The following is a 26,364-nucleotide window of genomic DNA, read 5'->3' on the forward strand; positions in this document are numbered from 1 at the left end:
TAGCCAACTCCTGGGGTCAAGCGGGTGCGCCCAGAGCTCTCTGCACAGTCCTGTATCACGGCCCCCCACACCTCCTCCCAAGGTGAGGATTCTCGGGGCGGGGACCAGTCTGGCCCCTGGTTCACTGGGTGTCATCCCTCCCTAGGACCCTTTAGACACTTAAAGGCGCTGGCTGTGAGTATCAGCCCCACCACAGCTGCTGGCCAGGACCCTCCAGCAGGAGGATCAGAAGGATCAGAAGGAGGCTGCTGTTCCCCCCCACCCTCCGCACTCTGGACATCTGTCTGTCCTAGGACCGCACCACCTGGCTCCTCTCTGGAGGTGCTTACCCTCGCTTAGCTTGTTTTATACAGAGTGTGGACTTGCATGAGTCAATGTGACAATACAAAGCCACTCCAAACGCCTATGTCCCCCTTGGACCTGGCTGCTAGAAAGCTCAGAGTCAAATTACCTGCCATACAGGGTGCAGAAGTTCCCTTGGGCTTCATTTGACTTTTACTACCGTGGGTTTCCTCTTGCTCCAATTTGCCCATGTTTTTTTTTTTTCTCCCATCACATTATACTGTGCTTATCTTTACAAATCACCTCATGTTCTTTCTGGAATTAGACAAAGAACACACATGACCCTCTCGGATGGCCTCTCGCCTCTGGTCCCTGTTCCCTGAGCCCAGCATATCCGCGGGTCTGAGAGCTGAGTATGAGCTGAGGGGCCAAATCTACAAACGAACTTAGGAAGGGAAGAGTCTACATTAGAAAAGGATCTGAGCAGAATCAGGATACACGGTAGCCAACAATCTGAGGACACCAAATACCTTTTCTTCCCTCATCAAAGGGCTCCACAACTAGACGCCCACTTCACGCTTCACCTGGAAGATTGGGGGCTCTCACTGAGCGCCCCCGCCAGAACTCTCTTCTCTCAGCCACCCAAACTCCTCCAGTTTCCCCCTCTGTGCCATGAGGAAGGTCCTCCTTAACTACCCCAAGTGTACCCATCCTTCAGAACACGGCCCCAGTCCTAAGTCCAGGGAGCCCCCTGGACCATCCCACCCACCCAGTGCCCTGCCTACTTGAGTAACACGTTGAATGACTTGCAACCATTGCCAGGGCAATGACCCCACTGAGCACTGAGGTATCTCTTCTACTCTGGCCTTAAAATGTTTCCCAAAGTGTGATATTGTTTACGTTTTCAGGAAGGGTGCTGATGTCTTCCTAATTCAGTAAAACCCCTCAAAGGCAGGGTCCAAAACTGAAGTGCACTGTACTCCCCACCCAGCAAGGGGCTGGTTCCTGCACAACCATCTCCCACTCCTACCCTTAAGGCCACATGTTGGGGTGCAGGGGCAGGGGCACCCCAGGGAGGAGCTGGGGCCAGGCTGGGTCCAAGCAGGTGCAGATCAGCCCTGGACACTCACTTACAGAAGGGAGGTTGGGAAACCAGGCACTCCCTGTGAACCTGAAATTCCACCTTCTCATGGCAAAGAGGCAAACGGCCAAAGAAGGAAGTGGAAGAGCAGAAGGTGTCTTTCTAGCTGCAGGTGGAGTCAAAGGTAAGATTCCAGGGATGGAGCAAGGGCTGCTCAGTGAAGACAGGAGCCAGAAGTGGACAAGGCCCCACATTTGTGCCTTGTTAGTAAAACCACCTGCCGTGCTCTGCTTTCTATTCAGAAGGGAGCCCCTTCTTTATCATTCTGAAGCAATTCTTCTGAAAACATGAGTTTTCTATTACTGTTCTATGTACTGACCCTGGAAGCCCAGCCCAGAGAAGGGAGTAGCGGGGCAGGGTAGGTCCCATGCTGGCAAAGGGAGCCCCAGGCTCCAGATACCGTGTGGCATCTCAGTAAATTGGCCATGGGTCTGTCTCTCCCATCATACCGAGCGCTCTCAAAGGCAAAGCCCGCATTTATGTGTCCTCCCCCAGGACACACCAGCTGACACTACAGCGGCTGTGCCCAGCATCGTGCCCCACCCCAGGCCCAGCCCCAGAGATCACCAGCTGAGCGGACGGAGTGGACACCCTCACCCAGGCCAGGCGAATTGGTTTCTCTGGCACCCCAAGACCAAGGGGAGTGCTCCTAGGAGGCCCTGCAGCCTCAGGCTGAAGCCACCATTCAGGGCAGCCACACTAACAACCCAGAGGGCCAGCCTACAGGGAAAGGAAAAGGGACAGATGCACCAGGAGAGGAGGAAAAAATGAAACTGCAGTCCAGAGAGGAAAGCCGGAGGAGGGGCTGCCTACCAGCTTCCCACGTCCTGGGGGAGCCAGGCTGTCTACAATTGTTTGCTACACAAGTTCCCCTTCCCTCCTCTTACCTCTCCTTTCACTTAACCTAATTGTAGGAGGTTTCGGTTCCTGGCAATAAAATTATCGCAGAGAGCGGTCAGAGCCTGCTCCCTCCCCACTGCAGGGCTGGCCCACTCATCAGGCCATGCCCCCTACTCAGTTTACAAGGTGAGGCTCCTCTGGGGAGGGCCAACGCTGGAGAGCTGTGCTGGGAAGGCGAGGCATAGCCACCCGGGACCCTAAGAGCCAGAGCATTTGGACTTTGTACGTGAGCAAATGGGGTGGAGGTGCTGGGGGATGGCATGGCCCAGGTTGTGCTTTAGGGAAATACACATGGTAGGTGGTCGAGTGACATGTAGGAAGGGGGTATGTCTGCTAGGCACACAGTAGGTGCCGAACAAATGTATGGAGAGCAAACAGGAAAAACTCTCTATGCCTTCCAACCCAGAAGAGGGCCTTGATTTCTTCATCTCTAAAACACAGAGAATGTTATTAAGATAGCCACAAACCAACTAGCATTTAAAGAGCTCAAAGCAGCCCTGGCCAGTGTGGCTCGGTTGCTTGGGCGTTGTCCGGCAAAGCAAAAGGTCATTGGTTCAATACCTGATCAGGGCACATAACTAACATTTGGTCCATACAAGAGTTCCCTGTTGTGGAACATACAAGAGGCAACAAGTTTCTCTCTTAAACCGATATTTCTCTCCCTCTCTTTCTCCCTCCCCTCCTCTCCAAAAAAAGAAAACAAAAAAGAAAATAAAAAGAAAAAACCGTTTCTGGCACACAGTAAGCACTCAACGTGTTTTGTTTTCTTCAAACCTATGCAAAGGCTGATGTTCTCCCCAACAACCTGTGGGCAGGTGCTTTGGTCTGAATGTTTGTGTACCTCCCAAATTCTTATGTTGAAGCCTAATGCAGAATGTGACGGTGTTAGGAAGCCGGGCCTTTGGAGCCCTCCTGAATGGGAATAGCGCCCTATGAAAGAGACCCCATTGGAGTCGGGAGGCGGTGGCGAAGGAGGGGAGGAGAAAAATAAATAAATAAATACATACATACATAAATAAGGGGTGCCCACAGAGCTCCCTAGACCCTTCCACCGTAAGAAGATACAAGGTACTGTCTGCAACCCAGAAGAGGGCTTCCCCAGACCATACAGGCGTCCTGACCTCAGACTTCCAGCCTCCAGAGCTGTGAGAAAGGAATTTCTACTGTTCATAAGTCTGCAGCCCACCGGTATTTTGTTAAGACAGCCCGGACTAAGACAGCATGGAACCAGGAGGGTCAAGAATGCAGCTCCTCTCCTCTGGGCATAGAAGCAGAGGCAGGACAGAGGGCATCAAGAGGGCAAGGTCAACCTTTAGGGTGGCAGGACCAGAGTGAAGGGAACTGTCTCCTACATCGTGGATCAGAGTAGGGGAACGGGCACGGCTCGGGCTGTGGGGATGCTGGCCTCCCCATTACCACAGGAGGCAGACAGGGGTGGAGGGGCAGCTGAGGGGAGAGGCTGCAGCGTGGCAAAGGGCGGGGCCTGGGTGGGGCTAACAGGCAGGGCTGCCTGGCAGTGGACAAGCAGAGGGGAGGGAATGAGCCACACGTGTATGAGTATGTGTATGTGTACGTGTATGTGTGCGTGCGTGTCCGTGTGGGCTGTAGCGCAATCCGGCACAGCCACACCACCACAAATCAGGCATTTGCTCCGTCAAGTGAACATACTTCACACACATCCATCTTCAATTCTCTCAGTAACTCCACCATGTAGTTACCATAGGTGTTTTCATTTTTATAGATAGGAAAATTGAGGCAGAGAGGGGTGTCATGACTTGTCTGAGGTCACACAGCTAGTAGATGGCAAGACTAGGTTGTGAACCCAGGCTTCCAGGGTCCACTATCAAACTCCTAGCCCCCAAAGTGGACAGGAGATGCTGGAAAGGGAGCAGTGCTCAAGGGTAAATCCCCAAATTAGAATGTCAGGCTCCGGGTGCAGAATTCTAGGTACCACCTTCCCAGCCTGCCGGGTAGACCTGGTGGGGGCTGGCCGGTGAGTGCACACTTGTGTGCATTAGGTTCCCCCCAGGTCCCTTCTGCCAGGCTCTTCTGCCTTTGAAACTCCTCTCCATCTCCACCCCCTTCCACCTGTCACAGAGCCTGCGCCCCGCCATCCCTTGCGAGCCAGGCACAGCAGACAAAATGCATCCTGGCCACCGGCTCATGGAGGAGGGTGTCTGAGGGGTCCCACCTAGGAAAGTGGGAAGGACAATCCTTTCCTTCAACAGAACTCACCTACCTTAAACCCTATGCTCCATCACCTAAATTCTTCACTGTTTTGCTCCTCTCACCCAACAGCTACCCGCCTCCTGCCCCTTTCTCTGACTCCAGGCTCTACTCAGGCTATTTCCCTGCTCGAAGCCCCTCTGACATCCTGGCAGCAAACTTCGGCACTGGGTTCCATCAAGCTTCCTGTCCACTCCACCCTCCACGTGTCCCTCTTCTGTGTTCCCAGCACCCCCACCACTACCCTCAGTGATGGGCTGTGCTCCCTGGGGGCAGTGATGCCCCAGTCCTGTGTACCTGCCAGCCCCTGGCAGTGCTGGGCCAGGTGACAGCAGCTGGATGAATGAAGAGCTCATTGTTTACATTACAACTGGTGGGGAGAGTGCCTTACACATGTGGTGCCCCACGTGGTGCTCCGTGCACCCTCCTCCTCCTCTGCCAGCCGCCCTAGGCCAGCCCCATCCCCACTAGCCTCCCCTGGGCATCTTACAAGGATGACGGCAGCCAGCACACTTCTTTTGGACTCTCCATTTCTGACCCAGAAGGGAGAGGTAGGATCTCAGAGACTGGAGGATGGGCTGCTGGGTGTGTGACTCCCACAAAGTGCTCTTCTACCCATCCTCCCCAGGGTGGGGGTAGGGCTCGGGCCTGTGTGACAGTGACCAGTGAGCACCTGCCCCACCCAGGACCCGCCTGAAGGGCCCAACCGGGCGGGTCCTGGAGGCCAGGCTAAGCATCCTTGGCGGCCGCGGCCCCTCCCTGTGGAGAGGGCAGAAAATCTGCTGCCTCACCAGCCACCAGCGCCAGCTTGGGGGGGCACCCCTGCGGGAAGCCGCCCCGCCCCGGTCTCCCCCCAACCACCCCCGCCATGCACTTCAACCAAGTTTTGCAAAGGGCAGTGGCCAGGCGAGTCCGGCCTGTACGAGGGCTCCGTATTCTCTCAGACCTCGGGTCTGGGAAAGGGGTATAGGGAGCCGCGCCCACCAGGCTGTGACCCTCGGGCCCACGAGCCCAGAATCCTGCGGTGCGTCCGTCACCTCGCGCTGCCCAAGGGAGAAGGGACACGCGGCCCCCCAGCAGATGTGCCGAACTACGGTCTTTGGCTTGGGAGTGGAAGGCGAGGATGCTGACGGTGCCCTCACCACGGGGACGAGCAGCCCGCGAAGCGCCCCCCAACGCCACCAGCACCCCCTCCTCGCTTACAGGCGCGGGGAAGTTGAGGTGCATCCCAGGACCAGCTCCGCTCACGCCCACCACCCATCAGCCCCGACCCTGCGGCCTCTCCTGCTCCCGACAATTTCCCCGGGCCGGCCCGCTTCTGCCCAGGCTGGGGCCACCGCCGCCTCCCGAATCCCTCGGTCCTTTGTTGCCCAGCAAGCCCCCTCCTTCAGGGCGCCCCCCGCTGCTCCTACCTTTACCCCTCCAGCATCAGGCTCAGCGGCGAGGACCCGGCGTCGGCCTTTCTGCGGGCCCGGCCGCCGCGGGGGGAGAGGATGCTGCGGCCGCTCCCGCTCCCCGTCGCCCCACCCCCGGCTGAGCCCCTGAGGCGCCGGGACTCCGCGCTCGCGGTCTGGTCCCGGGCCTCGCGCCGCGTGTGCAGCTGGCTGGCGGCGGGAAAGCAGGAGGAGCTGACCCAGGCAGCCCCACCGCCGCCTACGCGCCCCGCGGCGGAGCCCCGCGAGCCGAGCCTAGCGGAGCGAGCGGCCCGGCTCCGGGAGGGAACAAAAGGGGCAGGCGCTGGGACTAGCGCCGGAGGGCGGGGCCTGGCGCGGTGGGGGCGGGCACGCGGGCGCACGGCCTCGCGGTTCTCGGGCCGAGGCGCCGATCCGCCAGTGGGCGGGCGGGCAGAAAACGCGGCGGAACCTGGTTGTCCGCCCGCAGCCGTCAGTTGCGACAGGGGCGGGGCAGGATGGAGCGGGAAGGATTCCCGGGTTTGCCAACACCCAGTTCAGCGCTGGGCATGTAGTTGGTGCTTCGATCATGTCTGGCGTAAGAACACTCTTCAGCCTTGCTCAGCTCACAAGGATGTCCCAGACCATTGGGAGAGATTGAAGCTTGGGAAGCTGGAGGGGGAGGTACGGGGAGGTTCCGAGAAGGCTTCACAGAGGAGGTGACGTTGGACTGGACAGGAAGAGATAAGGAGGCGACCGTAGGACCGAGGTTCTAACTCCACGTCTTACTGAGCTGTCCTGAGGCCAAAGGAGATGGCGATAAATGACACGGGGTTCTTGGTGATTTGCTCCCAACATGTCTTTGCAAAAAGTGGTACCCTTTTTGAACCCTGAGTCCGCCTCCCCGGATCAGGATCTCTTTTGCGATGTCAGAGGAGTTGACACAGCTGCGCGGTCCACTCCCCTGAGTGGGATAACGGAAGCTAAGTGGCAGCCCAGGGATAAGAAATAAATGAATCCCAACACCCGTAGGTGCCCGGCGTCCGACTGTGGTTGCCTTCTGTGCCTTCGTGATCTTTTCCACTTTAATAAACTAACCTCTGAGCCTTTGCCTTGCTGGTTCTTTAATTAGTAGTGCCCCGCCCCCACCCACCCCACCCCGCCTTCTCTGTTTGACGAATCCTCCTTCCCTTTCAAAGCCTAGCTCTAACTTCATTTCCCTAGAGCATGGGAATGTGAGTGTGTTGGGGTAGGTTGTGGTCTGTACACTGAGACTCACTCTGGAGGGCAGGCACAGTCTTGTTTATATCCCCTAAGATACCCAGGGCAGACCCTGGCCAAGGGTAGACATTCAATGACGCTTGATAAATGAGTGAATTTGCCAAGTTGCCACCAACCATCCTTCCTCTGCCCTGGTATCCATAATCTTATAATACTATAAATTAGAGATAGTATTTCACTTCAGTTCAGCAAATGCATAATGGTATGCTGATGGAGGTTGGGCACAGGCCAGCCCTGAGGAAGTCCTCAGCTGGGGAGGGTGCCAGACCTGGAGACCAAGCAGTGGGGAGGGTGCGGAGCGAGCCCAGAGGAGAGCAAGCTTCTGGTGGAGGTGTCAACCTGATGGGAAGAAAGAGGATTTGAGGTGGAAAGGGCTGTGTTCAGGAACCAGAGAGCAAATTGTTCCATGTAGCTGGGATGACTGGTCCAGATATTAAGAGATAAGATCCAACACATCAACCAGTGGTAATAATACAGCTCCATCACCTCTTGCTCATGGGAAATACTCTCTGGGCCTCTGTTTCCCCATCTATATAATGGAGCTAGTGTTAGACTGCCTCCTAGGGTTGTTGTCAAGAGAGCAAGGTCATAAAAGGACTTTGCATACTAGGAGCTTGGATTTTCTCCTGTGAGGAGATTTCTAACAGGGATTCTTCTCCCATGGGGAGGAAGAAGCAAAGAGCAGGGTTTTTCCAGGTGCCCACGCCCCCTCCCTGGAAATTAGTGGTGGCTGCACAGGCCATGGGGGTCCTGACAATGGGAAGCAGGGGAGGCCCAGCCAGAGGCCATTCTGAAAGTTCTCCTGGCAGGTCATGGGGGCAGGCTGAGACTCTGAGAGACCAGCCGGAAGGCTGTGGGGGTCCAAGCTAGAGCTGGGGGGCTGGGACACTGTAAGGACAAGGGAGGAGCAGAGGAAACCAAAGGAGAGGCCAGTCTAGGTCAGGTTTTAGGGGCTCCTTCGAAACTGAAATCCATGGTGACTCTCCCGAGAAACATGCAATAAGCTTACACACATACACGCACACAGAGTTTTGCAAACAGGTTCAGACAGTTCAGAGACTCCTTGAAGCACCTCCTGGTCTGTATAGCCAGGTTCTAGGGCAAGAGAGAGTGTTCAGAAAAAAATGGCAGGTGGGATGTAGCCGAGCATGTGATTTGCCCAGATGTGGGTTTCTGACCCAGACCAAATAGCTCGTCCTCCCCCGAGGCACCTCTCCCTTCTTTGACACTTGAGGCTTCTGGAACCAGGAAAGTGGCCAAAGTTCACAGGATATCACCTGTCAGGGATGGACTAACAAGGTTCCTTATTAGAAACTAAACGGTCATTTTATACCGGTCCCTCCTTGCACAGGTGGGGAAACTGAGGTCTGAAGAGCGGCAGGGATTTCAGGAGTCACAGACCCTGCTGTGATGCACCTGAGCTCACCCACACCAGCAGGTGCAGCCAACCCCTCCTGCCTTCAGAAGGTGGGTGGAAGGCGCCCTGGCCCCCTCCCTCACCAACAGCTCCCAGTTCCTGCAGAGTACTATCTTCTCCTTACCTGGACTGGGTGGGCAGCACCGAAAATATACGACTCATCCGAGAAGCGCATCAATTGCCCTTGCTGCTGTTAGGCTTGTGGGTGAGAAACTATAACCTTCTGAAACCTCACTGCAGTTTCAGCTTGGGTTTTCTCCTTCCTAAAGCCAACAGAAGTTGTAGACGTGGAAGGTGGAGCTGGGCATGATGCCCCAGGCATCAGGCCTGGGAATGGGGTGAGGTGGGGGCGGGATTAAGGGAAGAAGGGCTCTCCCAGCAGACCTCTCACTCACGCCTTTTGTCTCCACAGAAAATGCTGATTTGACCATTTTCTTGCTGACACTGGCCATGATCAGCAGCCCCACAAGGGGGACGGGAGGAGTTGTGGGAAGAGCACATAGGGAATAATTGGGGGCCAGGGCAGAGGTCTCAGAGCTCTGCACTGGGGCAGCTACAGACAAGGCCTGGCTGCCCTTCAGGTTGCTGCCTCTCTGGCATACTATTTTATTGTCTTATTTTTTAGGACCAATAGGACCTCTACATGATGGAATATTTTACAGTCTCTGAATCACTGTTTATAAGTAATCTGTAATAAATAGGGAAACACTTCTGTATTTATGTCAAATGAAAAATGTACATCAAAAAATTGTAGTTATCATAGAATGGAAAAAACTGGTCACCGCGATGGGCTTTGGGTGGGGAGAACCCATGAGATTATTTCCTACCCTTTTCTGCATTTTCCTAAACAAGCATGTGTTTCTTATAGAACTAAGAAAAGAAATTTATATAGAAAACACTAGAGATTCTGCCAAAAAAACTACTAAAACTGATAAATAAATTCAGTAAAGTAGCAGGATACAAAATAAATATCCAGAAATCAGTTGCATTTTTTTACACACCGAAAATGAACTGTCAGAAAGGGAAACTAAGAAAATGATCCCATTTAAAATTGCATCAAAAAAGAAAATACCTAGGAATAAATTTAACCAAGGATGTAAAAGACCTGTACTTGGAAAAGTTATAAGACACTGAAGAAAGAAATAGAAGAAGATACAAATAAATAGAGGCATACACCGTGTTCATGGACAAGAAGAATTAACATCATGAAAATGTCCATACTGCCCAGAGCAATCTATAAAATCAACACAATTCCTATCAAGATACCAATGACGTATTTCACAGAACCAGGACAAATACTCCAAAAATTTACATGGAACCACAAAAGACCCTGAATAGCGACAGCAATCTTGAGAAAGAAGAACAAAGTTGGAGGAATCATGCTACCTGATATGAAACTATAGTACAAGGCCATAGTAATCAAAACAGCATGGTACTGGCGTAAAAACAAACATACACATCAATGGAACAGAATAAACAGCCCAAAAATAAACCCATGCCTTTACAGTCAATTAATATTTACAAAGAAGGCAAGAACATACAATCGGCTAAAGATAGTGTATTTAATAAATAGTGTTGGGAAAATTGTACAGATATGTGCAAAGAAATATGAAACTAGACCACCTTTTTACTTTGTATACAAGAAGAAACTCTAAGTGAATTAAAGACTAAAATGTAAGACTTGAAACCATAAAAATCCTAGGAGAAAACAGGCAGTAAAATCTTGGACATTTCTCATAGCAATATTCTTTTTCCATTATATCTCCTCAGGAAAGGGAAACTAAGTAAAATACAAATACAAATAAGCTCTGGCTGATGTGGCTCGGTGAATTGAGGGCTGGCTTGGAAACCAAAGGGTCACCCATGTCTGGGTTGCAGGCCAGGTCCCCAGAGGAGGGTGTGTGAGAGACAATCACACCTTGATCTTTCCTTCTCTTTCTTCCCCCCTTCCCCTGTCTAAAAATAAATAAATAAAATCTTTTTAAAAATAAATAAACAAGACTACATTAAACCAAACAGTTTTTGCACAGCAAAGGAGATTATCAACAAAATGAAAAGACAACCCACTGAATGGAGAACATATTCACCAATGATACACCTGATGAGGGGTCAATGTCCAAAATTTATAAAGACCTTATAAAATTCAACACTAAAACACAACAACAACAACAATGCAATTAAAAATGGGCAAAGTGCCCTGGCTGGTGTGGCTCAGTGGACTGAACGCCAGCCTGCAAACCGAAGGGTTGCCAGTTTGATTCCCAGTCAGGGCACATGCCTGCGTTGTGTCAGGTCCCCAGTTGGGGGCATGAGAAAGGCAGCCAACAGATCAATGTATCTCTCACACCTTGATGTTTCTCTCCCTCTCTTTCTCCCTCCCTTCCCATCTCTCTAAAAATAAATAATAAAATCTTTTTTTTTAAATGGGCAAAGTACCTGAATAGACACTTCTCCAGAGAGGACATACAGATGGTCAATAGACATCTGAAAGGATGTTCAATGTCATTAATTATCAGAGAAATGCAAATTAAAACCACAATGAGATATCACTTCACACCTGTCAGAAGGGCTATCATCAATAAATCAACAAACAACAAGAGTTGGTGAGGTTGTGGAGAAAAGGGATAGCTTGTGCGCTGTTGGTGGGAATGCAGACTGGTGCAGCCACTGTCAAAAACAGTATGGAGTTTCCTCAAAAAATTAAAAATGGAACTACCACAGGACCTAGTGATTCCACTTCTGGGAATATATCCAAAGGAACCTGAAACATTGATTTGAAAGAATATATGCACCCCTATGTTCGCTGCAGTGTTATTTACAATAGCCAAGATTTGGAAGCAGCCCTAGTGCCCATCAATAAGTAGATGAGTGAATAAAAAAAGCTGTGGTACATTTACACAGTGGAATACTACTCAGTTGTAAAAAAGAAGAAAATCTTACCTTTTGTGACAGCATGGATGAACCTGGAAAGTCTTATATTAAGTGAAGTAAGCCCAGTCAGATAAAGAAAAGTACTATATGGTTTCACTCATATGTGGAATCTAACGAACAAAATAAGCTAATAAGCAAAATACAAACAGACTCAGAGATACAAAGAACAGACTGACAGCTATTAGAGAGGAGGGGATTTGGGTGGCTTGGTGAAAAAATCAAAGGGATCAAGCAAAAGGGAAAGGGAAAAAAAAACTTCATAGATGCAGAAAAAAGAAAAAGAAATTCAAACCCAAATCCTTTCTGTTGAAAACACAAAAAATGATTGGATGTTGTCAGTGGCCTGGGGCTGGGAGTGATATCACCATGGAGATATCAGCTGAGGCCAGCATTCTGAAGGCCACACCCCTTTCAAACACGTGGGCTTTGCCTGAGTCCAGCTCTTCCTTCCGAGGGAGAGGAAGCCGCCTGCCATAGAGGGAGCTCAGCGGTGACAAAAGGTGTCTGTTACTGGGTGGTATGGGCACTTTCTGCTGGGGATTTCCAAGGTCCTAGGGATCTTTCTCCGTGCAGCCTCCTCCGGTTCATAAAGTCCACTGAGTGAACAAAAGCTGGCATTTCTAAGTGAGCTTATTATAGGGTAGGTTTCAAGCTATGAACTTTGTATGAATTGCAGGAATAAGGACCCCTGGATGAGAACAAGGGAAGGCAGTTTAATCAGAGCTTGCTGCCGTAAGGGAGTCAGACACCAGCTCTGCGCATGGCAGAGAGTTGCGGGCAGGCTGGGGTGGGAAAGCTTTGGAGTGGACAAAAGGGAAGGCGCAGGTGTGTCCTGCTGGAGGCAGCTGTTGGCCTGGGTAGCAGGGTGCAGGGATTGGTGAGGGGTGCATATTTGGCATTTTCCAGTTGGTTCTGAGTTGGGAGAGGAAGCAAACACTCGGAAAGCTGGCATTTCTTGATCAAGTCCTGGTCATCTGGGGTTGTCACTTGGCTTTCTGGACTGGAGGCTGCAGAGAGTGGGTCAGTTCTTTGAATACAGCCTTGCTTCTGTCTGTTTATACATATATCCAGTCTCTCCGTGTTAACTCGCTTGACCCCTCACCAACTACTCTAAAGCTGGTGTGATTATGATGTTGCTTTAGTGAAGAGGAAACCAAGTCACAGAGAGGTTAAAGGATGTGCTCAAAGTCACACAGCTTGGCGAGCAAGGTTAGCCAGGATGGTGGGCTTCAGAGCCAGGTGCTCTCCTGACCACAAGAAGACAACGGGGAGACACCACCTTGAACTCCAGCCTGAGCTCTGCCACTCGGCAGTTTCATGACCCAGGGCAGGTAACATGGGAAGCCCTCCTCCTCCGTAGGGCAGCGCAGAGAGCTGCACTCCCAGGAGACAGTGCTTGCGGAGTGCCAGTTCCACAAGTTGTGTTGAGTGCCTACTGAGTAAATGAGTATTTATCATTTACTATTTGCCAGGCACGGTTCTAAGCACCTGATATTCTGTCAACTCACGTAATCCCCAGGACACCCCGGAAACAGGGTCTGTCACCTGCCCCGTCTACAGATGCAGGTCTGAAACTTGTCCGAGTTCACACAGCAGGTTTGGGACGGGGGCACCATGTGGAATCCAGGCTCCCTACCTCCCTGCCTCTCGGATGAAGCAGTGGCTATGAATGGGCAGCAGGGGGGCACCGGCAACTGTCCGGGTGGCACAAAGCCTCAGCTGAGACCTGATAAGGTGAATTGCTTCTTTTCGCGTGACTCCTGATCGATCTTCTTCAACTGGGGGCCCTGGAAACGAGGGAATGTGGAGGGAAGAGGCCACCCCCTGTGGTGGACAACACCGACAGCCACTAACAACTGAGTGTACACATGTTAAGGACTGTGCTGCTGAGGTGGAAATTCACCTCTGGGGAAGAGGCCTCAGGTGTTCATGGCCTCCACTCTCTCTGGGGTTCCTTCTCCTTGGGTCCTGAGTTGGGCCGCAGGCGCCCAGCCTCCTTTTGCCAAGGGAAGTCTCGCGAAGGTGCTGGCTGTGGAGCTCTTCTCAGTCCCTCGGTCTCCAGCCTCAAGGCCTTCCTTCATAGCTGCCGTCCGTCATTTCTCCCTCTCCCTCCACACCCCCCAGTGTGCACACCTGTTCGCACAGCTGAGGCGGCGGCACACCTGGAGGCCTGCTCACTCTGTGTTTCTGGGAGCCTTTCGCCAGGGGATGCTGCCAGCATCTTTCTCCTCAGGAAACTGCCCACCAGCCCCTGCCGCTTTCAAGGCTGCCCACCCCTCACGAGGCTGCACTTTCTCTGCAGCCCAGGTGTAAGGAGACATTTCTTTTGAGTCTTTTGGGTCCTTCTGAGAAGTCACACAAATCACCATCACCCCGCCAAAAACACAAAATTTAGAGACCAATAGAATGTGACTAATTTTACCTTGAAAAGACTCTGGAAAAAAATAACCGTGTCATTGCCATCATTTCCTACAAGAAAGGATGTCTTAGCACCAGGTAAAGGAAGGAACATAATTTTGAAATAAAGAACAGCCCTTTCAACTAAGTAAATCTGGCTTTCTGGAAAAAACAAAACAAAACAAAAACCTCTTGTTCTCTTTGCCGCTGAAACACTTGGTCAAGGTTGGCACCTGTCAACCCGGGACGGTTGGGAACCAGCATCCTAAGAAGGCTCACTCTGGCTTCTGGCCGGGCAGTGACTTTCGTAGGCCCAGCCCCTGCCCCTCCTGGTGCTCTCAGAGGCCTTGGTTTCCTGATAGAATTGCACGGCTTTGTTTGGTTTTCCTTGGACCAATCCACACACCCTTCCATCCCCCCACACCCACACCTTCTGGGGCCCCCTGAGCCTTGGACGCCTGTGAGCCAGATGTTTGGAGAGAAGCTAGGAGGTCATTTGTCCAATCCCTGTTGCTTTTCAGCGGGAAAGATAAAGTACCATTAGACAAAGCACCACCGTTAGGAAAGCTAGCGGCCCTCTTGAAAACCACAACCTCCTGTCCCCGCAGCTTACCCCTGCGGCTTCCTTGTTCATAAACTGCCCCTTCATCCCACGAATGTGGTCCATGTGTTTTAATATACAAAAGTCAGAGCTCATATCCAAACTGCTGGGGCCTGTGGAGAACGGTGAATGCTGACGTCAAAAGCCCAGGTTAAGCACTTGGCAAAACCACGCTCGACCGCTTGCATCTGCAAAGCAGAGCAAGGCAGCAGCAGACGGCAGCTGGAACCCACAGGGGCTGAGAAGGAAATACTTAACTGCAAGCTTCAGCTGACTGCGACTGTAACCCTTGCAGAAGGAATATTTTATCATTTAGGTAGCCTGGAAAATGAACAATCTTTGCCCACAGCACGTCCTTGAGTCTTCAAAACATCCTTGAGCTTCATCTAACCTACCCCTATAAAATAAACGTGGAGACGATGTTCAGGGTCATTGTCTCTCCATCTGAGGACAATGCCCCACCTGGCCCCCACTCTTGCTTAAACAGTTTGTGTTCTGTCTTTCTTAATCTCCCGTCGCCCCGACTCAGGGACCTCTACTCCATGCCGGTTGCGGCAGGGCCCTAGCAACAAAACCCCTTTTATTGCTTTTAAATCCTTTAGCTCCTTTTCTGCCCAGTGCATGGCTACAAAATTACTTTGAAAACGCAGATACACAGATATACAGCCTAAAGTGGTGAGGGCTCTGGTGGAGTTACCTGCAGGGTGCTTGGGGCCACATCTCATTCTTGAAGCCAAGAGCAGCTTCCCAGGGAAGGTGACAGCCCAGATGTGTCTTGAAGGATAAGTGTGTGGCAGGCACAGGGAGCAGCCCAAAGGTGCTGTTGTGAGGAGCCTTGAAGAACTCAGGCCACCAGAGCGTGAGGGAATGGAACTGAGATGAAGGCTGAGGGGCAGCAGGCTTCAGTCAGAGAGGGCTTCCTATGGCTGGGCTGTGGACTTGGGTTTTTTTCTAATGGCAATGGAGAGCCCTGAAGGGCTCTAGACAGGGAGGGGCATGAATTTTAGACCTGAAACCTGGCTGCCTAGGCCATGCAGGGACAGAGAGTGTGATGATAAGTTAGAGCAGCAGGACAGCCAGGGAGGAGGGGTTGGGGGAGTGGTAATATGGACAGAGACCAGGAGTATGGCTGTTCGGCCACACCAGCCTCAATGTCTAGCAGGGTGTGGGCTGAGAAAAGAGCAAGTCTTGGAAGACAGAACCTGCAGGCTCTGGGCTCCCAGCTCCTCCCAGCGAGAAGAGGGCCCCCAGCCCCTGATGCCTCCGATGCCTCTGGAGGGAGGGTTTTGCTGCCTGCAGCTGGGGTAGAGGATAGACTCAGCTGCCTACCTAAGGAAGCAGGGCCAGAGTCAAGCACATACTTGTTTTCCAAACCTGCTGCCCCGCTGTGAGAGTCTACATTCTCCATGCTCTTCCCCAAGGGATGTTGTGTTCTGTGTCAGAGCCCCGCACTCTGTGGACAGAGCTCCCCGTGACACTCAGGCATGGAGGCTGGGTCCAAAGAAAAGTGTGCCACAGACAGGGTAATTCTTAGGGGTCCCAGGCAGGTGTAGGGAGCACCCAGCTGGGTGTCCCTCTGAAGTTGTGGTTACAATGATGCCAAATGCACCTTTCGCCTTGGAGGAGCAGCTCTGGGAAAGGTGCATGGTGGAAGAAAGAGGCACAGGTTTGGGGAGCCACAGATCTGTGGGACCTTGAGCTGTTTTTGATGCACATGACACACCAGGTATGTCACCCTGGATAAGGGACTCAGGTCCCAGCCTCTGTCTCCTAGTCTGCCAAATGCGAATGACAGGTTCCACACCCCCACGCAAGGACAGATAGACAATCCAGAGCCATAGTGCTCTGATGGAAGCATGGCAAGGTTGCTTGGGGCCACGTCTGACTCTCAGTTGTGGATCTAAGAAGTGTGCCAGGTAACTTAGGGCAGCGGACTGTTTCTGTACAAAGCATGGCCTCACCCGTCTTTTCTCATTGGTTGGACACAGAGAGGCAGAAGCAGAGATGTTAGTCCAGGGTGGTCAGTTCTGGTCAAAGCTTTAGCAAGGGAGTGAGAAGGAAGGGACCAAAATGAGCCTTTTTTTGTTTTTGGCAGGAGGGAGGCTGTCTGTGAATATCATCCGTGAGCTGGTTCCTCTCCACCCCCAGCCTGGGAGCTGAAAGCAACCTCTGCACAAAACTTCCATGGGACATGTAATTGCTATGTGCCTCGGTTTCCACATCCCACTACTGCTCTCCTTATTCTCTGTCAGTCACCTCTACCCCAGCCTTCCCCACAAGGTACCAGGGCTGGTGCCCCACACAGCGAAGAGTGCTCCAGCTGCGTGCAAGGAGGTACTCAAGTAGGGCCCTAGTCCCACAGCACCCGCCCCCCATCCCCCACCCCACATGCTCCCCTTCCTCTCTGCGACTCCAACCTCCCACTCAGCCCTGGGAACTGAGGTCCCCAGAGGCCCCAGAGGAAGTCAGAGGGCCTGCACAAATCAAGAGGGTATTGTCTACCAGCCCGCCCAGCGGAAGCACAGGTGACAACCTGGACTGTGAGTGGCGCCTGAGGTGGGGGAAGGGGGTCATCTTGCGGAACTGAGTCCTTTATCTGTGGGGTCTGCACTCATTCCAGGTAAGTAGCATCAGAATGGAATGAAATTATAGGACACCCAGTTGGTATCACAGAGAATTGCTTGGCGTGGGAAATCCACACATCTGGTGTCAGAAGTGAATTATTGTCTGTGAGTAAGGAGACACCCAGGGAGTTTTCCTGTAGTGGGGGAGCCTGTAGGACAGGGTGAGGGTGGGATGGGGTCTCCGGATCAAGGTGGGGCTGCAGGTGGAATCACTGTGTGACTTTGGGCAGGGTTCTGCCCCCACTGTCCTGGCCTTGGGTTCATAGATGGAGGAAATATGTGATAATTCCTTTTAGTTTTGATTATAAAATATCACACATAAAAAGCACATTTGTAGACATGACTTAAAGATAATAAAATGAATGCCTATGTTAAGAACCTCTGGCTTAAGCCCTGGCCAGCTGATTCAGTCGGCTGGAGCATCATCCTGAACACCAGAAGGTTGTGGGTTTGATTCCTTGTCAGGGCACACACCTAGGTTGTGGATTCGATCCCCAGTCAGAGCATGTACAGGAGACAACCAATTGATGTTTCTCTCTCACATCAATGTTTCTCTCTCCCCTTTCCTCTTTCTCTAAAACAGTAATAAAAATATCCTGGGGCAAAGATTTTTTTTTTTTAAAAACCTGGCTTAAGAAAGAGAACTTTACTAGGACCTCAAATCCCCTACATGCACCTTCCCATCCCACCTCCTCCCCCAGGCTACCTGCTTTCATGAATTTGGTTTTCTTCCCTTCGCTTGGCCTCTCTTCCTATGTACATACTTCTCAAACGAACTATGTTCATTTTGCATGCTTTCCACCATGTGTACACAGAAGTATACTGTAGGTATTCTTCTTTTCCCTTGTGCTGCAATTTGACGTTTGGGATTCAGCCACGCAGATGAGGATGGCCATAGAGTGTCCCATTGTGTCCTGTCCCTTAACATACTTGTTCTCCTGTTGACGGAACTTCAGGTTGTTTCCAGTTTGGGGTCTTGTTTAGTTTTGTTGTTTTTGCAAAACACATGGTGTCCATTGCACAGGTGTCTCTTGGGTGCACAGCTAGGGGGGAAGTGGCAGAGTTATGTTTATACGATACTGTCTAATTGTTTTCCCAAGTGGTTGTACCATTTTATATTTTCATAGCAGAATACAATTTCTTTTGGTCTGGTATCCGTAAAAGCACTGTGTATTGTCAGGCCTTTTAATTTTTGCTGGTCCGGTATTGTAAAAAACAAAAGAAAGCATAAAAAGCAACCAAAACCAGATTACAAATGAGGCATCTTTTAAAAGTCTATTTCTGTGAAATAGTTATCCATGCATTTGTCTGTTTGTTATTGGGTGTTTTATCTTCTTTCTTAATAGTTTGTAGGATTACTTAAATAATTTAGACACTATTCCTTTATCAGCTGAAAGACTTCCCAAGGCCTCTCCTAGTTAATGGCTTGTCATTTAATTTATTATATGTCTGTGAATGGGCAGAAGTTTTCAATATGAATATAGTAAATTTTTTTCCACAGTTTAAGTCTTTGAGATCTTGTTCAAATCACAGATTTTCAATTTACTTTTTAGCAATGTGGCTCTTTGTTCAAAAGAAACCACATATGGATCCCCACACTGAATGCCCACCCCTTCATGGGGCCAATTCTTTTCGTAAAGAAAATTTTCTGGGCAAACTATCATAAGTTAAAGATCAAGTCCTGGCTGATGTGGCTCAGTGGATTAAGTGCCGGTCTGAGAACCAAAAAGCCGCAGGTTCAATTCCCAGTCAGGGCACATGCCTGGGTTGTGGGCCAGGCTCCCAGGTGGGGGCGTGCAAGAGGCAACTATATCTCTCTCACATCCATGTTTCTCTCCCTCTCTTTCTTCCTCCCTTCCCCTCTCTCTAAAAATAAATAAATAAAAAATTTAAAAATCATGACCTAAAAAAAAAAATCTAATTGCCATGGAGATTAATGTTACACATTTTTAAACAGTTAACAAAATAAACATGTAATGTAAAGATTCAAGTAATTGAATCTTTATTGCAACAACAACAATGAAACCAAGAAAAGTAAAGACAGAGAAACCAATGACAATTCTACAAATGCTGTCCAAAGCCACCGAGTGCTCAGCTCACAAGCCAGGCCTCCACCCTGACTCTTTGGCCACTTTCTTTTTTCCAGATAAAATTACGTTAATTCATTTCACAAAATGAATTCTTTGTTTTGCGAGGTTATTTCAGAACATTGGTACATAAGCTCTGGTTATGCACTTAAAACATAGATGTATTTTTAATCCAAGTTTCTAGGGAAAGTAACTGAGTAAACTTAGTACTTGTTTTAAATAACAAATGTATAAATGACACAAAATCACAGTATTTTGGAACGTTTCGGGATCTGGAACATTTGGACCAAATTTCCTCATTTTATGAAATGGGAGACCAAGGTCCTTTTTCTGGAGTTAAAATCCTGGCTTGGTGACCTTCAACAAATCAGTTAACTTCCCCGAGTTTCAGTTGCCTTATCACCGGTTTGCTGTGAGTATAAATCTTTCGAAAGCTCTTCAAACAGTGTCTGGCACATGTAAGTACTCTATCAGTATCCACGACATTCTTGATTTGGCCACAGTCCCCTGCAGTTGAGCCTTTAAAGGTCAAGGTTACTACTCCAAGTATCACCGCAGTAACCATCTGTGATTTTTTTTAAGATAAATGTAATTCCTGGGTTATAGTTCTTACACATTTTAAGGTTTTTATGTGTATGCCAAATGGCTTTCTATTGATATGGAAGCAGTTTTGAGTTGCAAGAAGCCCACAGCAGACCTCAAGAAAGCGAAGAGTTGCCTAGAAGCAGAGGGGTGGGGGTATCAAGGGAAGCCCCTCCCCGCGGATGGGCTCCTCAAACCTGAATGGCTGCCTGTCGACATGTGACCAATTGCGAAACTCATCTCAGTCACCTCAGGCCCGCATCTAAGTGAGGTGTCTGACTTCCTGCCCGCCTTGGGCCCTGAGAGTGGGCCTGGTGTAGCAGACCACCAAGGTGCCCTTCGGGCCTGGCCCCCCTCACCTCCCTGGCCCTGCCAGTAGCAACAGCACCTCTAAGGAGGAAGATGAGGGTCCCTGCCAACCTCACCTAGACTTTCCTTCCAACTGGGTTATGGTCTGGCTGTCTGTCACAATGTGGACATGGCCATTTGCCTTCCAGCTGGATGGTTCAGCCTTCACGGGACAGCAGCCAGGGGTGGGCTGGTGCGGAGAGGACACTGCCCCGTGGGCCCTACCAGCATTTCGGCCTTGGGGCCCAAGCCCGCGGAATTCAGGGCTGGGGAAGTATCCATGAATCTGCCCTGACCTGTGTGGCTCAGTTGGCTGGGTGTCATCCCACAAATTGAAAGGTCACCATTCAATTCCCAGTCAGGGCAAATGCCTAGATTGTGGTTCAGTCCCAGCTTGGGGTGAGTGCAAGAAGCAACTGATCAATGTTTGTCTCCCTCTCCTTCTCATCCCTTCCCCTCTTTCTAAAAATAAATAAATATTTTTTTTTTTAAAAAAAAGGAGCCATGAATCCTGTTTCCCCAGGAACCCCCACCCCATGGCTGCTCCTTCCTACCGTCCAACTAGACTGAGGGCACAGACATCTGGGACCCCTCGTCCCTGTTCCCCGCTTTTTGCCTCAGGTAGGGGAGGAGATGACACCTCAGGCCCAGGTCCTGGTGTACTTTCTCGAAAAACTTGGGAGGTCTAAAGTGTCTTTCCAAATGTAACGGCTGTAGGGCTGGGTGATGCAACCTTTGGGGACCATCAGCCCCCCTGCCCCACCTTAGGATTCTGGTCCTGCTGCTTCCTGGCTATATGACCTTGGACAATGACCTTCACTGCTCTGTGCCTCAGTTTCCCTCTCTGGGAAAACATTTTCTCTAGGGGTCTTCACACAACACCTGGAACCTGTAAGCACTCTGTAGGGGCAAATAAGTATGAGCTCACAGAGAAGGGATTGCTGGGAGGAGATGACTACAGTGCATTGCAAGGGATGCCTCAGCTCCAGCCAGGCAGGCTTTCCAAATGCCACTGAGGTTGATTCATCCTCCCAAGCCCTGATGTCTGTGTCCCCCGCTCCACCCACGCACCCACACTGCTTCCCCACTAGTAAGGTGGTGTCCTCTGCTCTTGGCTTCCTTGCTTCTCTTCCATGCTCCCAGCTTCAGCCCGGATGTTGTCCTTGACCACCCCGACTCCCATGCCCATGGGAGGCAGATCTGGCCCAGGGCTGTTTGCAGTCTCTAGCCCCTCCCCCTGAGCCCAGGGTGAAGCTTGCACAGCCAGGCCTATGACAGAACTAACCTAGTAAGATTCCCAGATGGTCCATTTAAGCTGGAATGCTTAACTTCCTGTTTTGTTTTCCGTCAGCAGTTTTCAACGAAAACTTTCTTTCCCATAAAAAGTGTTTCTTCAGATTACTGACATGCATCCCGCTCTGGAAATGAGGGAAATTTGGGGCACTTTTATCTGTATGAAAAGTTTTAAATTAAGGACTGCCCAAGGAAGCAGTGGAGGTTCAAAGCTCTGCTTTGGCCTGGTGACGTGCGTTCAAATCCTCCCTGAGACACTTGCTGGCTGTCTGATTTTGGACAAATCACTCAGGGCCTCACTCAGTTCTTCACTGCATATAAAAATAGAAAGAATTTCTTCACTATAGACTTGTGGAGATTAAATAAAATGTCACAGTAAATGGCTTCTCTAGCACAGAACCTGGCGTAGGAAAAACATTCAATGGCCAAGGAAATGAAACTTCTCCCTAACCTACTCCCAGCTGAGGTTTCATAGAGTAGTCCAAACATAGAACAAGACAAAGTGATAGGTAAAAATTCATGAGAAGAAATTTACATTGATCCCTGAAAGTATAGTCTTAGAAGAAATTCACATTGAAAGAAAAAAAGTAATAGAAGGCATTAGAAAGGCAAGGGGGAAAAAACCCAAAATCTCTGAAACTCAAAGAAGCAACTCAAGTCACCCACCTGAATCCTTCTCTAATTATAATTAACGGAGAATTTTGTGTGATTTTCCAAGAATTTCCGTGTCTTTAGAAGGAGCCCAGGTTGGACAAAGAATGTGAAATACACAACCAGCCCATAAGATCTCCATTACTCATGAAGAAGTTTCTATGGGCACTTAAAAATATACATATGTAATATATATGTAATATGTAATGCATATCGCCAAGTGAAAGAAGCCAGTCTGAAGAGAGTACATGCTGTATGAATCCAACTCTATGACATTCTGGAAAAGGCTAAGCTGTAAAGACAGTGAAAAGATCAGTGGCTGCCAGAGGCTAGGGGAGGGGAGGGAGGAGGGTTGACCTGGTGTAGCACAGCTGATGTTTAGGATGGTGAAACTGTTCTGTATGATACTGTGATAGTAGATTCATGACAGTATAAAACCTGTAAAACTGGTGAGCATAAAGAGTGAAATGTAATGTAAACTATGGGCTTTACTTAATAATAATAATGTACCCCTATTGGTTCATTAATTGTAATAAATATACCACATTAATGCAAGATGCTAATAATTGGGGAGACTGGATGCCTGTAAAGGGGATTATATGAGAACTTTCTGTACTTTCTGCTTAATTTTCTGTAAATCTAAAACTGTTCTGAAAAACACAGTCTATCGATTTAAAAATTGGGTACTTGCAGAAAGTATGATGTGGTGGAAAGAATATGGGACCAGGTGACGGGGAATTCTGATCAACGATTACTGATTAGTTGAGTGACCCTAGGAAAGTCCCTTGCTCTCTGAGCCTAGTTTTCCCATCTTTAAGATGAGCCATGGTGCTTGATTATTTCTAAACATCCCCTCTGGCTATGAATTGCTCTGCCTTTATTATTAACATTTCGGAAGGAAAAAGAGTGAAAATCTGAGTTTCTCAGGAACCAGTCCTATGAATAAAGTTCAGGGAAGGTGTACTTCTACAAGTTTTAGTTCTAGGAACCCCCAGGTAGTACAGAAAATGTCAATTCTCCTGTCCCGTGCCTTGGCGAAGCAATTCAAATTTTCCCAAATACCACACGGGCGGAGACAGCAACCAAAACACTAAGCTGCTTCTATTCCCTACCAGCTGGCCGGGTTTCTTCCCTCCTTGGCTCGGCCTAGACTCATATTTTATTCATGAAAATTGAGGCCCTGGGAGGCCTCAGCATAAACAGGATGTAAATATTTGCGGGTGGTGGTGGAGAGGTGGTATTTGAGCAGGGGATGTCCAAAGTGGGGACCTCCAGAACAATGCTTGCTTTGGACCCGCCCACCTCCATCTTCTTTATAGGAGGGGGTTGGAGGGCTTGTGCAGGATGTACTCTTGATTGGAGACCTGGATTGGAACTCCGGTTCCCTCCACGTGAGTGGGAATGTTGCTTCACCTTGTGCCGCATCCCATGTACCTTATCACGGGAACGTCCTCAGCTTGAGACTTAGGATTGTCTTTCCGGCACTTGCAGAAGTACCAGAAAGCACCCCTTGTGCCTTGTGGAGTCCCCTACCATTCCCCAAACTGTACCTTCTCATGGTGCTATCCCTTTGCTTATTCCAGTTGCTCCATCTGGTGTGAATTGACCTCTGTGGGCTTCCACTGGTCTCAAAGTCCCCCTCCAGATGTTTGCATGGACAGCACCCTTTCCAACTCAGGGCCTCCCCACCTCTTGGGCTCCCGTGGGACAATAACTCTTGGTCGGCTATCAGGGCCTGCCGTGGGTGTCACTTCCTCCAAGATTTGGGGGGGGGTCCCCTGATGGTTCCCCTCCAAATCTGGGCTTGAAGTCCTCCGCCTACCCACTGCCTGAGACTTCTATTTTCGCACCTGCAATGCTGAGCTGAAGCCCTTCCTCCTTATCCCACACCCAGACAGGACTCCGACTCTTCGGTCTTGTTCACTAAGTAAATACTTGTTGAATAATTGAACAGATAAATGGATGGACGGACAGATGGACAGATGGATGAAGTGGTAGTTCAATTATTGCCTGTGTCTGTTGCCCTTTGGACTGGCCCTCACTCCCAGGTGGAACCCTTCACTCCCGCGCATCTGCCCCGCGGAAGTCAGGCCGCTCTCTTTTCGTGCCTTACACGCACCGTGCACTCGTTCATTTTCTGCAAGTCTCCCCCATGTCATCCCCCCCACAGCCTGTGCACCCGCCACGGACACTTCCTAGAGCATCAAAAGTGGCAGTTTTGGCGGAATCTCGCTGGGTAAGGAGGATTTTCAAAGTTATACCCTGCACCCAACAGCCTCAGGTATGATAAGGCAAATATTTCTGTGAGACATAACGTTCTTGGCAATAACACCGTCTTCAGGATTCCCAAAGAATGTGCTGAGCGTATATGTGTATGAGTGGGCGTGCTGGGACTAAGCTTTGTTGAATATGTTCTTGACAGTCTTCAGATAATGAGACCACGCTTGGCTACTTTTGAGATTAGGAAAAACATAAAATACACCCCTGACGTTGGAGCACCAGCCCGCCAGATTGGACCCGGCTGAACTACTCCATTTGCAGTGGAGCTGGTATTGAAATGGTAGGCACAACCTCACGCAGAGAAATAATGTCCTGGGGAGACTGCTATTGCAAGAAATGTCAGACTGCTTAGGTGAGGTTTTTTTAAGTGCCGTTAATCAACCCTTAATTGATCCTGTGTGAACAGGTAGATTTTTTTTCAGTACATATAAGATTTCTTAGCTTAAAGTGTGCTCTATCATTTAGCAGTTACAAATATCCCACGAAACAGAGAGCCCAAGAGGAAGCAAAAAAAAGGACCTGCAGCAGCCTCGAGGGCCTTCTCTGGCCTTCACATTCCTTCTGGGAACGCCCAGACCGCCATTCACACTGCTGTTCCTGCATTTATTGAATGTCTGAGAGCGGAGTTCCGCCCTGCTGTGTGCTCAGTCTCCCAGACCTACTACATCAGAACCTCTGCAGTGCGCCCGGGACTCAGCATTTGTGTAAAACTCTAGGTGATTCTGTGCAGCCAGGCTGGAGAACCTTGACCGATGCCACCTGAGACTCTGCATTTCTAACCTGCTCCTGGCTGAAGCTGATGCTGCTGGTCCCTGGACCATACCTGAAGTGACAGGACTTCAGGCAGAATAATTTTTCCTTGAAATAAAAATTTTAGGACACAGGTAATTCACAAGTAATTCTTATTGTAGAAGACTAAAACTAACAGAAATGCTTGGAGTGAACCATGAGAAAAAGTCAACCTCGTCCCCTTTACCAGCACTCCCTGCACACAGCTGGTCCTCCCCAGAGGCAGACACAACTAACATTTGTTGTTCCAGGCAGAGTTATAGTTTCTTTTTTAGATACGTTAGATTATGGGGGGTTTTTTTCTATGACTTTTTTTCACAGAGTCATTGTACATTGATGGCCTTCATATTTTAGTGACTACGTAGTATGAATATATCATCATTTACCTACCCATCCCAGTAGTGATGGACACGTCTATCATTTCCTGTTTTCTCCCTTTCTAACTGGCTGCAATGACTATCCTAGTACAGATGTCTTTGTGCACACGTGTGAACATTTCTGTAATACAAGTTTCTAGAAGCAAATTCTGGCTCAAAGAACGTATACTTCTAAAGCATTGCTAGAAACTGACAAATTGCTCTCCAAAGAGCTTTACAATTTGTAGGCAAATGAACAAGTCACAAAATAAGGCAACACACATTCAATGTAAAAGGTCAACACATGCTAAAATGTGCTTATCAAAAAAATGAAAATTAAAATAGCAATTACATACACATGTGTTCTATATTACATATAATGTGTCACATGCAATAAACATACAATGTCTGTCCAGTCACTGTTAACAAGAACGGTTTGTGTGACAGCCATGTAACCTGGCAGCCAAGGAAAGTGGACTGAAATGTACATGCGTGAGCAACAACGATTTCACTATACTGGTCAGTGGAGGCAGTAGACATCACTGAGTGAGCATGTGTACTGTGTGGCCATCACATTCAAAATCACTGAGCTAGTAGAGCAACGAATCTGCATCAAATTTTGCATTAAGCTTGAACATTCCTCTGTGGAAACTGTTTGGATGATTCAGAAGGCCGCTACCATGGACAACTGGTGATTGGCACCTTCATCACGACAACGTGCCCGCTCATGCATCACGTCTCAGGTGGAGTTTTTTGGCGAAACATCAAATCACCCAGGTGATTCAGC

At 49.6% G+C, this 26,364-nt stretch overlaps 2 protein-coding genes across 3 annotated transcripts in view; both read right to left on the bottom strand.

Annotated features, from left to right (window-relative positions):
• CLIP2 (CAP-Gly domain containing linker protein 2) overlaps positions 1 to 6,060 on the bottom strand; it is a 67,025-nt gene extending 60,965 nt beyond the window's left edge. For both annotated transcript variants that reach the window (XM_054589714.1, XM_054589713.1), the window contains exon 1: positions 5,962 to 6,060. The gene's annotated coding sequence lies outside the window, so the exon portion shown is untranslated. The remainder of the gene's footprint in view (positions 1 to 5,961) is intronic.
• EIF4H (eukaryotic translation initiation factor 4H) overlaps positions 1 to 26,364 on the bottom strand; it is a 170,639-nt gene that overhangs the window by 69,991 nt on the left and 74,284 nt on the right. The gene's annotated exons all lie outside the window — the stretch shown is intronic.

This window comes from Pteronotus mesoamericanus, unplaced genomic scaffold (assembly GCF_021234165.1).
Source record: "Pteronotus mesoamericanus isolate MK-2021 breed Mesoamerican mustached bat unplaced genomic scaffold, CSHL_Meso_final scaffold_167, whole genome shotgun sequence".
Taxonomy (NCBI): Eukaryota; Metazoa; Chordata; class Mammalia; order Chiroptera; family Mormoopidae; genus Pteronotus; species Pteronotus mesoamericanus.